Raw genomic sequence first — 12500 nt, forward strand, 5'->3', positions numbered from 1 at the left:
TCTCATTCACTGACTCACTCTCACTCTCTCTCTCGCTCTCTCTGCACTCTGTTTTCAGCCCTCTTGCTGTGCAAGCCTGACGGGGAAGCTCGGGCTGGGTGGCCCTCTGGGTCCTAGAGCCTGCAGTGTTAACTGAAAGAATGTCATTGTTTCTCATTCTCTCTCCCCTTCCCTCCCTCCCTCCCTCTCTCCCTCTCTCTCTCTCTCCCTCCATCCCTCCCTCTCTCTCTCTCTCTCTCTCTCTCTCTCTCTCTCTCTCTCCACGGCACCTTCAGTGAGCACGTGCAGAAGCCTCAGCATCCACAGTGCCTTCTCTGATGCCTTCTCCAGTCAACATCACAGTTATATCTAAAGCTGACAGTACCACGTTCCCCCAGCCCTAAAGATGTGTGTGTTATCTCATTACAGTAAATCCCCCTTTTGATATCGAAAAGTGCAACTAAATGCACAGCTAAACTCTCAAGCGACTCGAATCATTTTGCACGTTAATGAATGCAAAAAAAAAAAACTGTTATTTTTTCTGATCTATAAATACCTGGAGTAATAAAGTGCTGTCATGTCGGGAAAATGACTGCTCGGCACGATCACTTTGGAAGTTAATTAGGCTCCTTCGCTCCTTGAGAGCACCTGGAGTGCAATTAGACAGACACCCCTGGAGAAGCTGCGCGCCAACAGCACTGCGCTGGGATCAGAATATACGGGGAGAAAAATCATCATTTCCAACGGCACTGCGCTGGGATCAGGAATATACGGGGAGAAAAATCATCATTTCCAACGGCACTGCGCTGGGATCAGGAATATACGGGGAGAAAAATCATCATTTCCATACACCGCGACTGGAAAAGTGAACACAGTCACGCTTTGTGCTACGCTCGGCTTCACGATGCAAAACATGGCAAAGCTGACACCAAGCCATGCTGCTGCAGCTGACCTTAAATTTGCTTACGAACAGGACAGCGGACTGTTGAAAATAAGGATGAATGCTCTGTTATTCCACTCAGGAATAACAAGGGAGGGAAGTTTTTGGTGGAGCATATTGAAAATGTGATATGCTGTAGCTTTTTTTTCTTGCTTAGTAACAGTGGTTGGTAGGGATGCCTGCCGCCTGTGGACATCTGGACAGTGCTGGCAGAGCTCTGGATATTTCCTCAGGGGACAGAGAGAGAGAGAGAGAGGAGAGAGAGAGAGAGAGAGAGAGAGAGGAGAGAGAGAGAGAGGGAGAGCAGAGGACAACCGTCCACCCGCCACATTGTCTCCACACGCGCACACACACACACACACATACACAGAGACACAAACACACACACACACACATACACACACACAGACACACACACACACACACACACACACAGACACACACACACACACACACACACACACACACACACACAAACACACACACAAACACACACAGAGAAAGAAAACACACACAGGCTCCATCACTACCACATCATAAGGGACAAGCTTCCCTGGGGACCTGCAGCAGAGCTGGAGATTTCTTTCAGCTTTCTATCTCTCTCTCTCTCTGTTTCTTCCTCTCTCTCTCCTTCCCTCTCTCTCCTTCCCTCTATCTCCCTCTCTCTGCGTCCAGGCCAGACGCTTGGCTCTGACAGCCGTGTGCTGGAGCAGGGGGATGAATCATTGGACACACGTCCCCAGTCCCCATGCGTGGGAGAGAGGGAGAGAGAGAGAGAGGGAGAGAGGGACAGAGAAAGAGAGGTAGGGAGAGAGAGAAAGAGAGAGAGAAAGGGAGAGAGAGAGGGGGAGAGACAGAGAAAGAGAGGTAGAGAGAGAGAGACAGAGAAAGAGAGGTAGAGAGAGAGAGACAGAGAGAGAGAGAGGGAGAGAGAGAGAGAGGGAGAGAGAGAGGCAGCTAGGTCTCTGGGGAGGGTAGCGCTGCAGGTAACACACATGCTGTTCTTTTCCCCAGGCCAGGGGTCACAGTGGAACTACAGTAGCATTAAAAACACAATCTGCAGCATGCTGCATCACATCCTCCAGCTCACACACACACACACACACACACACACACACACACACACACACACACACACACACACACACACAGAGCCCCCCACCCCCACCACACACACACATGCACGCACGCAAGCATGCCACACACACACACAAAAGCAGACCCCCCCCACCACACATCCGTGTATGTACGCACACACGCACACATGCACACATACACACTCACACACACATACACACACACGCACGCACGCTGCTAACTCCCACACACAAACACACACACACACAAACATGCACACATGCACAGACACACAAATTGATAAATAATTAAACAAACAACAATGAACTCATTTGTTAATTTCCATCAACCACCATTTGTTTGGGAAAAAAAACCTTGTATCATTATACGCTCAGCATGTAACAGCGATCTACAATTCTGCACCAAACCTCTGACCACAGACTTTAAACATCAAAAATTCCTATCTAGAGTCAGCCCATCCAGACGTGCAGGTAATTAGGACTAAGTAGTACCGGTGAGAGGTGCGTAAGTGAGCCTTTGAAGGTTTGGACGAGTTTAAATGAGTGTGAATGTGTTGAAGTGTTTGTGAATGTGAGAGGCCCGAAGGCCAATGGTCCAGCCCCGGGCTCTGCCTGTTCCCCCGGTGACGGTGTTACCGTGCCAACGACTCGCTCTCTCTCTCCACATGACAGATGAGAGTCGAGCCGGAGAGACAGAGAGAGCGGAGAATGATGGAGAGAGTGTGACAGAGGGAAGGGAAAAACGAGTGCGGGAGACCGGGAGACAGAGAAAGGGGGGACTAATAAATAGACAAAAAAAGAAGAAGGAGAAAAAACAGACAAAGACGGAAGGAAACAAGAATAAGAGAGAAGGATGAAGAGAGTGAATGATAAAGAGAGGGGGGGGGGTCAGAGACAGAAGAGAGCAAAGAAGAGAGAGATAGTGAGAAGGAGAAAGAAGGAGACAGATAGAGACAGAAGAGAAGGAAGGGGAGAGAGACAGAGAGAGACGGATAGAGACAGAGAGAGACATCGGTCCTGCGGAGAGCTTTTCTGTCGGGCAAAAATGAGTCATGAGATCAGTCTCGGGTCCAGCACGGAGCGGAGAACAGGCTTCTATTTTCACTCAAACAATCCATAATTGGCAGCTCCGCAGCGCTGGAGGAAACGAGGGAGCCAAGGCTAAGTGATTGAGCACATCCAGGTAAATAAACGACTCGCGACAATGAGACATCAATTAGCACAATTACCCAGCAGAATAAAACAATTAATCCGAACCCTTCCTCCAGAGCGTGTTTTCACTGATACTCACTAACAGCACACGCACACAGCACAGCGTCTCTCTCTCTCTGAAAGGCAGAGACAAGCAAAGGAGGAGAAAGAGAGAGAGAGAGAGAGAGAGAGAACACCCTCTCCCCCAAACGACCTAACTGTCGATTCAAGGCCAATTCAATCGCCAGCGTTTTTGTTTTTTTTTCAAAAGGGACACTGAATAGGGGACACTCCATGAATCTCACATCACAAAAAGCACAAGTGGCGAGGACGAGGTTCATTTCCGGAAGCTTCCGTCGCTCTCTAAACAGCCCGGCGAGCATAAAAAGCAAATGGATGTGCGGAGCTCAGTCTTTAAGGAGATTCAGAAAAACAATGACCCACATAATAAAATGATTTGGAACAAATTCCCCCGCACCACAAAGGCATGACACAGCTGACAGGGATGGGTGTGTGTGTATGCGTGTGTGTGTGTGTGTGTGTGTGTGTGTGTGTGTGTGTATGTGTATGTGTATGTGTGTGTGTGTGTGTGTGTGTGTGTGTGTGTGTGTGTGTGTGTGTGTGTGTGTGTGTGTGTGTGTGTGTATGTGTATGTGTATGTGTATGTGTATGTGTATGTGTATGTGTATGTGCATGTGCATGTGCATGTGTGTGTGTGTGTGTGTGTGTGTGTGTGTGTGGGGGGGGGGGGGGGGGGGGGGGGGGGTGGCACGACTGCGAACAAAGAGAAACACATTAAAAACCCAAATCAATAAGGTTACCAGAGAAACAGCACCGTGACTTTGAGGGAGTGGGGAAGGGGGCTCAGTTCACAGCGAGAGCCCTCTGATGGTACAGACAAAAGGCTGCGGGTACCAACGCGGCGATTTCGCTAACGGACATAAAAGGACACACAGCAGCGTCGCCCTGACCTGTTGATCCCCTCACCCTCCTCACCTCCACACGAGGGCATCCTCTCCGGTTAAACAGGTGCTTTACCAGCCTCCAGTCTTTAAACAACCTGCTGAGACCACATGCAGGGGAATCATTATTTAATAACTGAAGCTAAACAAATTAAATGGGGGGGGGGGGGGGGGGGGTTAAATGCCTGTTCTCTTACAGTGAGCTATAAACACAAAGCCATAACATATTTCATCTCCGTACATGTCTTGCTTATAAGAATATGGAATGGCGTAAAACAGTGTGTGACTGTTGTTTAGGGAGGACCCTGTTGAGGAGCTGGAGATGTACACCAAGAAAGAGTCTCGGAGTCAGGCATGTATGCAACAGCTCACTCACACACACACACACACACACACACACACACACACACACACGGACGCACACCGATGCGCACACACACACACACACACACACACACGGACGCACACACACACACACACGGACGCGCACACACACACACACACACACACACACACAGACACACACACGCGGACGCACACGGAATCTCATTTCCAGCGCCCTGAGAAATCACTAATAACCGCGGTGCTGTTCGCCGTATTCACCAGTGAAATAAATCAGAGATATGAGGCCCGTAGTGAAATTGCTTCCTTCCACTTTTACGAGGAAAAGTCAGACACTTAGTATTCCGAGCTCATGTTGAATGCTTTATACGGCGGCAACGGGGCAATAAACCAGCGGCGGGCACGAGATCCTGCCCCCCCCCCACCCCCCACACACCGACGCCCCCTCCCCTGCCCCCCCTTCTCTGCCCTACCGGGGCAATTACTAGCGAGCTTTCTGTCCCACCTTCACATTCGATTGAAAAACAAAGCACAGATGGATGTCTTTATCATCCAGTCATTTGTCTTTTTTTCTTTTTTTTTTTTTTTGCCCGGAGGTCTTTAGGTGAATTAATGTTGCATGGTTCTAGTGCAATAGTGCAATCAGCGGATTAGGAATATGCATTTTTCAGATGCCCGTCCAAGAGCGCTTTCAAGGCTTTTGTGCTGAATGAAATATGAATGGGCTTGCGATTGTGGCGGTGGCTTAGCTGAGAAGCGTGACGACGAGGGAGTAGAGAGATGCTCCTCTTAATTAGTCCGTTAATTAACGCTTTCCTAATCAGGTTAGAACATTACTGATCACATGATGCAAATTCACCTGACAGTTTGTTTAGCCTCTATAAATGACTAGAGATTGCTATTGTTCATGTTGACATCACTGTTTTGATGTTCACTCCATGTGCTTCACACCTGAACACTGCTTCACACCTGGACATTGTACTTCAAGCCTGAACATTGTGCTTCACGTCTGGACATTGTACTTCAAGCCTGAACAATGCGCTTCACACCTGAACAATGCGCTTCACGTCGGGATACTGCATTGCACACCTGAACATTACACTGTGCTTCACACCTGGACACTGCGCTTCACACCTGGACACTGCGCTTCACACCTGGACACTGTGCTTCTTCGTTCTGTCCCCATTCGGACGGAAAGTGCTGGAATCCTTTAAAGTGCCCAAGGGGGTGTGCAGATGGGTTGAGGCGGCGCAGGAGAGAGTGTGTGGGGGGGGGTGTGTGAGTTTTTATTATGATGATAAAGAGGAGCGTGATCATAAAGTCATACATGTTGTGGGACTCTGCAGACAGCAGCCATTAGAATAATCTATTGGAGCCAGTCTGGGAAGTTAATTGGCACCAAAGCACTGGAGAGTTGGTGCGTGTTTGGACCTCTGTTTGCATCTCTGTGTGGTGTGTTTCTAAGTGTGTGTCAGCGTGTGTGTGTGTGTGTGTGTGTAGAGTGTTTCTGCTTTGTATGCTTTTGGGAGTATTACTGTGTGTGTGTGTGTGTGTGTGTGTGTTCACTGATTGTGGTGTGTATAAGCATATACTGTATCTTGTGTGTGTGTGTGTGTGTGTGTGTGTGTGTGTGTGTGTGTGTGTGTGTGTGTGTATGTGTGTGTGTGTGTGTGTGTGTGCATCACTGTAGTGTGCACATGTGTGTGAGAGTGTTTTTGTGTGTGTGTACATCACTGTGGTGTACACGTGTGTCTGTGTGTGTACATCACTGTGGTGTACATATGTGTGTGTGTGTGCATGTGTGTGTGTATTAGCAGAGTGATTGTTTTTCACTGGTGGCGGAAGTGTGTGTGCGCGGTGTGTGCAGCCCAACACCGTGATGGATCTGCGGCACCCGAGCGTCCGCCTGTTGAAAAATCAATCACCGTAATGGCCGCCACTTCCGCCGTCATCCCCCCACCGCGCGTACTGCGCCACCCCACCCCACACCACACACCACCCAACGCCACACACCACCCAACACCACACCACCCCACGCCGCACCACACCACACACCACCCCACACCACCACACGCCACACACCACCCAACACCACACCACCCCACACCGCACCACACACACACGCCATACCACACTGTGCCGAGGCGCACGGCAGTGCCACTTTAATGCGGTATGCAAACAATAAAAACCCTGCGCAGTTCTCGGCCAATAAAAGAAGACACTCCTCACGCGTGCAGCAAACCCACTGCCCCCCTCTCCACTGGAGCCCCCGTGTCACCATCCATCAGCTCATCCATCTCTTCCTGGGGACTTAACATACAGTCCCATTTCAGCATCTGTGTGAGTGTGTGTGTGTGTGTGTGTGTGTGTGTGTGTGTGTGTGTGTGTGTGTGTGGATGTGCTAGCCTCAAGAGAATAGACTCCATTAATAAAGAATCTGTGGAATGTTCTCATTGGATGACACCTAAAAGGATGTTTTCCTTACCAGCACGTACACACATACACACATGTACACACACACACACATACACACACACACACACACACACACACACACACACACACACACACACAGACACACACAGACACACACACACATATTCTAGCGTGAGTGAGGTGAAAACCAGCCATTGTGAAGAATCTCCATCTGACAAGACCAGGTTTATGGCAGCCATTCTAGTCCTATCAATCCACTCCCCCACCCCTCTGCGTATGAATGTGTGTGTGTGTGTGTGTGTGTGTGTGTGTGTGTGTGTGTGTGTGTGTGTGTGTGTGTGTGTGTGTGTGCATATGTGTGTGCAGCACGTGTATCAGAACACACAGAGGGCCCCCCTTTGGCGAATCCATCCTTTTGTTGTCTTGTGTGTGCAGGGTCAACCCTCAGCACAGATGGACTCATTTGTTCAGATGGGCTAATGGACTAAGCCCTGGTGGGTCATTTGCGTTGAGAAATACGAGCTCCTTCAGCCACCCCCCTCCCCCCCCCACACACACACACACAAACACACACACACACAAACACACACACCCGTCTCTCCACCACACAGCCCACGGCCACAGGCTTCTCACCGAGCCCCAACGTACACAGCACAGCACCGCACCACTCCGCACCCCCCACCGCGGTCCACCGCCACCCACGCCATTTGGTGCAAGGACACTTGGAGGCCTCGGTGGAATGGGGTGCGTAAGGATTTGTGGGGCATGACTGCGATTTTACAGCCTGGAGAAAACAGCAGAGGAGCAGTGCGCCTCCTTCCAGAGGTGAGAGGGGACTTTATTAGCGTTAATATAATTTACAGGGTCGCTGATTTTATCATACACAAATATAGGGTTCCTCTACTTTCAGCCAGTATTTTACTACGATAACTCCCCACTCAATCGCTCTGCCTTCCACATACACCGGATGTTTATCATATCCATACTTACAACATTTCACCAGGAGCAACACAAGACTAGATGATAGCTACTAACGTAGCCTACTAACTACAACGTTAGCATGCTAGCAGTCCACATAAAAGGAAGCCATGTTGAAGCTAATGTGGGAATGTGTCCTGAACATAAATAGCACAGCATGTCCTCCCGTGCTAGCGCTGAGCAAGGGCCTGCAGATAGCGAGGGAGGAAAAGAGAGTGAATCTGAGGACGTTTTGGTTAATTCCGCTCTCAGCTGGCTCAATTAGCCTCGGGCCTTCCCTCAGAGATCTTCCAACCAGCACACACACACACACAGTCACACACACACACACACACTCACCCACTACTAGGCTCCAGTGGTTCTGGGGAGAGGGAGGGGGATGTAGTGTGTGTGTGTGTGTGGGGGGGGGGGGGGTGTAGTGTTTGCATTTCCCCCACGCCTGCCCTGTCAAAAAGCAGATTTCACATCTTAATGGAGCCATAACAAACCCCAGCTATACTATGGGCAGTGCAGAGGGCAAAGAGAAATTCACATCAGCATTGTTCTGGTCCCTCTCTCTCTCTCTCTCTCTCTTTCCCTCTCTCTCTCGTGCTCGCTCCCTTTCTATCTTTTTGTAAAGGGCCTTTACTTGTCAACAGCTGTGGAGAGAGAGAGAGAGAGAGAGAGAGAGAGAGTGGTCCGTAACCGCAGGCGATATCAATGACCTTTGGCTCTCTTCTGCGTGATGTTTGGGCCTGTAATGGATGGTGCTACACAGGCTGGCTGTATCTGTTACACTAGATTTGATTTGAGCCGGTGAACTCAGCCACATACATTCACTGCCACTGGCCGGGGCACGGAAATAAACTCTCGGCCCAATGAATCTATAAGCAAGAACACGCAATGCCGACCAGGACCTCCTCGCTTCTGAGGCGATCTAAAAGGGCCCAGATGAAGCGTTCTTCTTCCCGGACTTCTGATAAATCTGATAATATTTCCTGCCTTTTTACTGACCAAATGGCCAGTGTGCTGGACTGGTCCAATGCGTCAAAAAGCACACTTAGTGAAACGCATAGGAAGGAAGTTGCAGCGGATGGGGAGTTTTTTTTTTGAGCTCTCATGCTAATGTGGCTAAACGAGGACGATTCCGCTGATGCAGCACTGCGTTAAGTCTGCATGCTCCGGTACTCCGCACCGCACCGTGTGCATCCGTGACGGAGCATTCGTGGGCGAGCGAGTGAGCAGCGGCAACTTCCAACGAGCCTCTGAAGATACATCTGGTTAGGGGGGGAGGGGAGGAGGGGGTCTTATTTAATTAATATAGCATGTTAATGAAGCGGTAAATATCGCTGAGGCAGGCAGTATGCTGCGGTCAAAAGAGCCAGCGCATTAATGAGCCATCATTTACCTTATTTACCTGTTGGTCCATGGAGCCTGTAGGCTGCAAGCGAATTCGCTTAATATGGCTCTCTGTGACTGATTGCACCTTCAGCTTCCACTCACTGAGAAACAAATGTTAAAAGGATCCTAAAAAGACTTCCAGTGTTCCAGTAGATAGATAGATAGATAGATAGATAAATGGATAGATACATGTTGATACTTTATTGATCCCCAAGGAGAGATTCAAGTGTGTACTAGCAATAGTAATACTATGCTCCTAGATGGTCAACAGAACATGATCCAGATATTTCTGCATAATTCATGGACATAGTAATATTAGGAAACTGAGTTATTGTACTGGGCCAAAACTACAAACTGCATCTTTAATAGTTAGAGATAAATGCTGTGCTCCAGGGTTTGGTATAGCATACTAATAATAAAAAAAACAAAGCGTGTTCTCCTAAGAGTGTCATTGTGTTCCACATGAGTAATGTAGTTTAATTAGGCCTAAATGCCATCCCAATGAAATAGCATTGCCTTGCATTCAGAAAGTATTTTTACCACTAGGAGTAGGATGTGTTTTCTTGAGCTAAATTTACGTTGACAGGTCACAGGATGAAAGTGATTCAGCTTAAAGTGAATTTAGAGTGAATTGCGAGTCATTATCTGAGAAACGAACAAAAAAAACACACACCCAGGCGCCCCCACGCTCCTTTATAATTAGATTGAAGCATTTTGGGAGAAAGTTTCGGTGAGAGATGTCTCCCCTAAGGACTCGACGTGTAAAAAAAGAAAAACAACAATGCTAAGCTGTCTCTATAGCAACCCCTCCTCTCCTCGTCTTCTCCCCAAAGACAAAGGGAAAACAAGTCAACATCTCTCTTTACTGTTTAAATGGGGATTTTTTTTTTTCCCCCTCACACAGGATGCATCTCCTTCAGACAGTCGTGTTAGGCGTTGAGACATCAACTGCCTTTTTATAGATGCTCGTCACCCTGGAGAGTGCTGGTATTTAATAGGCACAACACTGTCATTTCACTGCCTTCTGTGCATGATGGTCTACTTGGATGTGTCTGCATGATTTTCTGAGCCCATATAAAACAGCTCAGAGGTGCATTAACTACAGTATATGTGCTCCACATCCAAACTCCACTAGATTAGTGCTACTGAGAGAGGCCAAGCAAAAGCTACACAAAATGAGTAAAAACGTGAAGTGCAGAGTTTGCATGTCTGTAAATATGAGTCGATCCTTCCCATACTGACTGTGCCCTTGGCTCTGGCTTCTTCTTGCTCCTGCTTGACACAAGCTGCCATTGTTTCCAGTCGCTGCCCATCCCAGCGCTACGTCCCTGTGATGACCAAACCCTTTCCCGAAGTGCTCTGACCGACTCCCTCAAACCTGTGATTCACTCAAGGCTGGCCAGCCAGCGGCACGGACACGAGGTGCTTCTCAACATGCCTCCTCGATCCTCGATGCTCGATCCTCGAGGGGCGTTCCCACTGATCTATAACTAACACTGGATAGACTATCCCATTGTTTTTGCCCCATCGTTCTTTATGTCGATCAGTGAGGAGCGAGGCCCGAGGAGCGAGGGAGGACTTATAAAAGCCCAAATGAGAGGCAACCACGGAGACGAGACACGGGTCCGTCTCACAAAACTGTCCCCCCGCATTCAACGCACGTGTAGACGTGGATGGGCTCTCTCTTCATACTGATATGCTCTCAAATTGCCATAGATACAGTATGATTTCAATGGGGCTTTCAACAGCTCAAATACACTGAACTAGATCTCACTCTGATGAGATGTTGGTACACTTGGGGTTGTTCCTAAGCGTTTGTATGGCATGGTAGTGTATGTTGCGTTGCATATATACATATTTATGTGGGGGAGGGATGGGGAGAGAGAGAGAGAGAGAGAGGGGTAGAGAGAGATAAGGGGGAGAAAGAGAGAGAGAGCACTCATGTGACCAAAGGCCCCCATAGATGCATGGAGCAATGTGCATGAGTAAGAGAAAAAGACAGAAGGAGAGAGAGAGAGAGAAAGGGAGACCGTTCACACACACACAAAGACTCAGGGATTCCAGGCGCGGCGCTCGGCCTCACACACACCAGGGCTCTCCCCGGGGTCTGCTTGAGCCCTCACGAAACCATTGATCCCTCCGCATCGACCGGCCCGCTTTATGGGCCACTTTTTCTTCGCCCGCCTGCCTCCATCAAGCCTGTTTGCTTAGCGCCGACCCGCCCGCACTCTCTGGCCTGGCACGCCAAGGGGCCGTCCACGCCGCCGCTCCGAGAGAGAGGTCCGGGAACGCCGCTCGGAAAAGCATGTCACCGCGCGCGCTGATGTTTGAACGCTCCGAGCTAATAATCTCTGATTTCAGGTAATTGCCATTTTTACAGGTGATTGTGGCGGTAATATCGGGGCGGTTAATTTGATTGTCAGTCGCGCTTGACTGTTCCCGGGACAGCGAGAGGCAGCAGCAGGACGGGACGGGACGGCCGCCCGCCACCGTTACCGTTCCCGCCGCCTCCGGCATCGGTTCCCGAGCCACGTCCATATTAGCGCGATCGATGGCGTCTTTGATTCATGTAAAACAGCGTTTTCCAGGCAGCGGCAGCAGCCGGGCTCAGGGGGATGTGTGTGTGTGTGTGTGTGTGTGTGTGTGTGTGCAGCGTCACCCAGCCGTGCTGCTTAGCCCAGCTGAATCAGACAGGCCCGATCAATGCTGGCGTGGCAGCTCCGCGTGTCTCTCCTGCAAAACTCGCGCTCACTTGCTCTCTCTCTGTCACACACACACACACACACACACACACATACATACACACACACACACATGCACACATGCAAACATTCAAACATACACATAAACACACACACAAACACACACAAACACACACAAAGATACACATAAATACACACACACACACACACACACATGCACACATGTAAACATACACATAAACACAAACACACAAACATACACATAAAGACACACACACAAACACACACATAAACACGCACATAAAACACACACACACACACACACACACACACACACACACACACACACACAAACACACACATACATACAAAAAACACACAAAAAACACACAAACATACAGATCCCCCCCCCACACACACACAGACACACAAACATACACAAACATATACAAAACACACACACACGACACACAAACATACAGACCCACCCGCC

Source organism: Sardina pilchardus, chromosome 20, assembly GCF_963854185.1.
Source record: "Sardina pilchardus chromosome 20, fSarPil1.1, whole genome shotgun sequence".
Classification (NCBI taxonomy): domain Eukaryota; kingdom Metazoa; phylum Chordata; class Actinopteri; order Clupeiformes; family Clupeidae; genus Sardina; species Sardina pilchardus.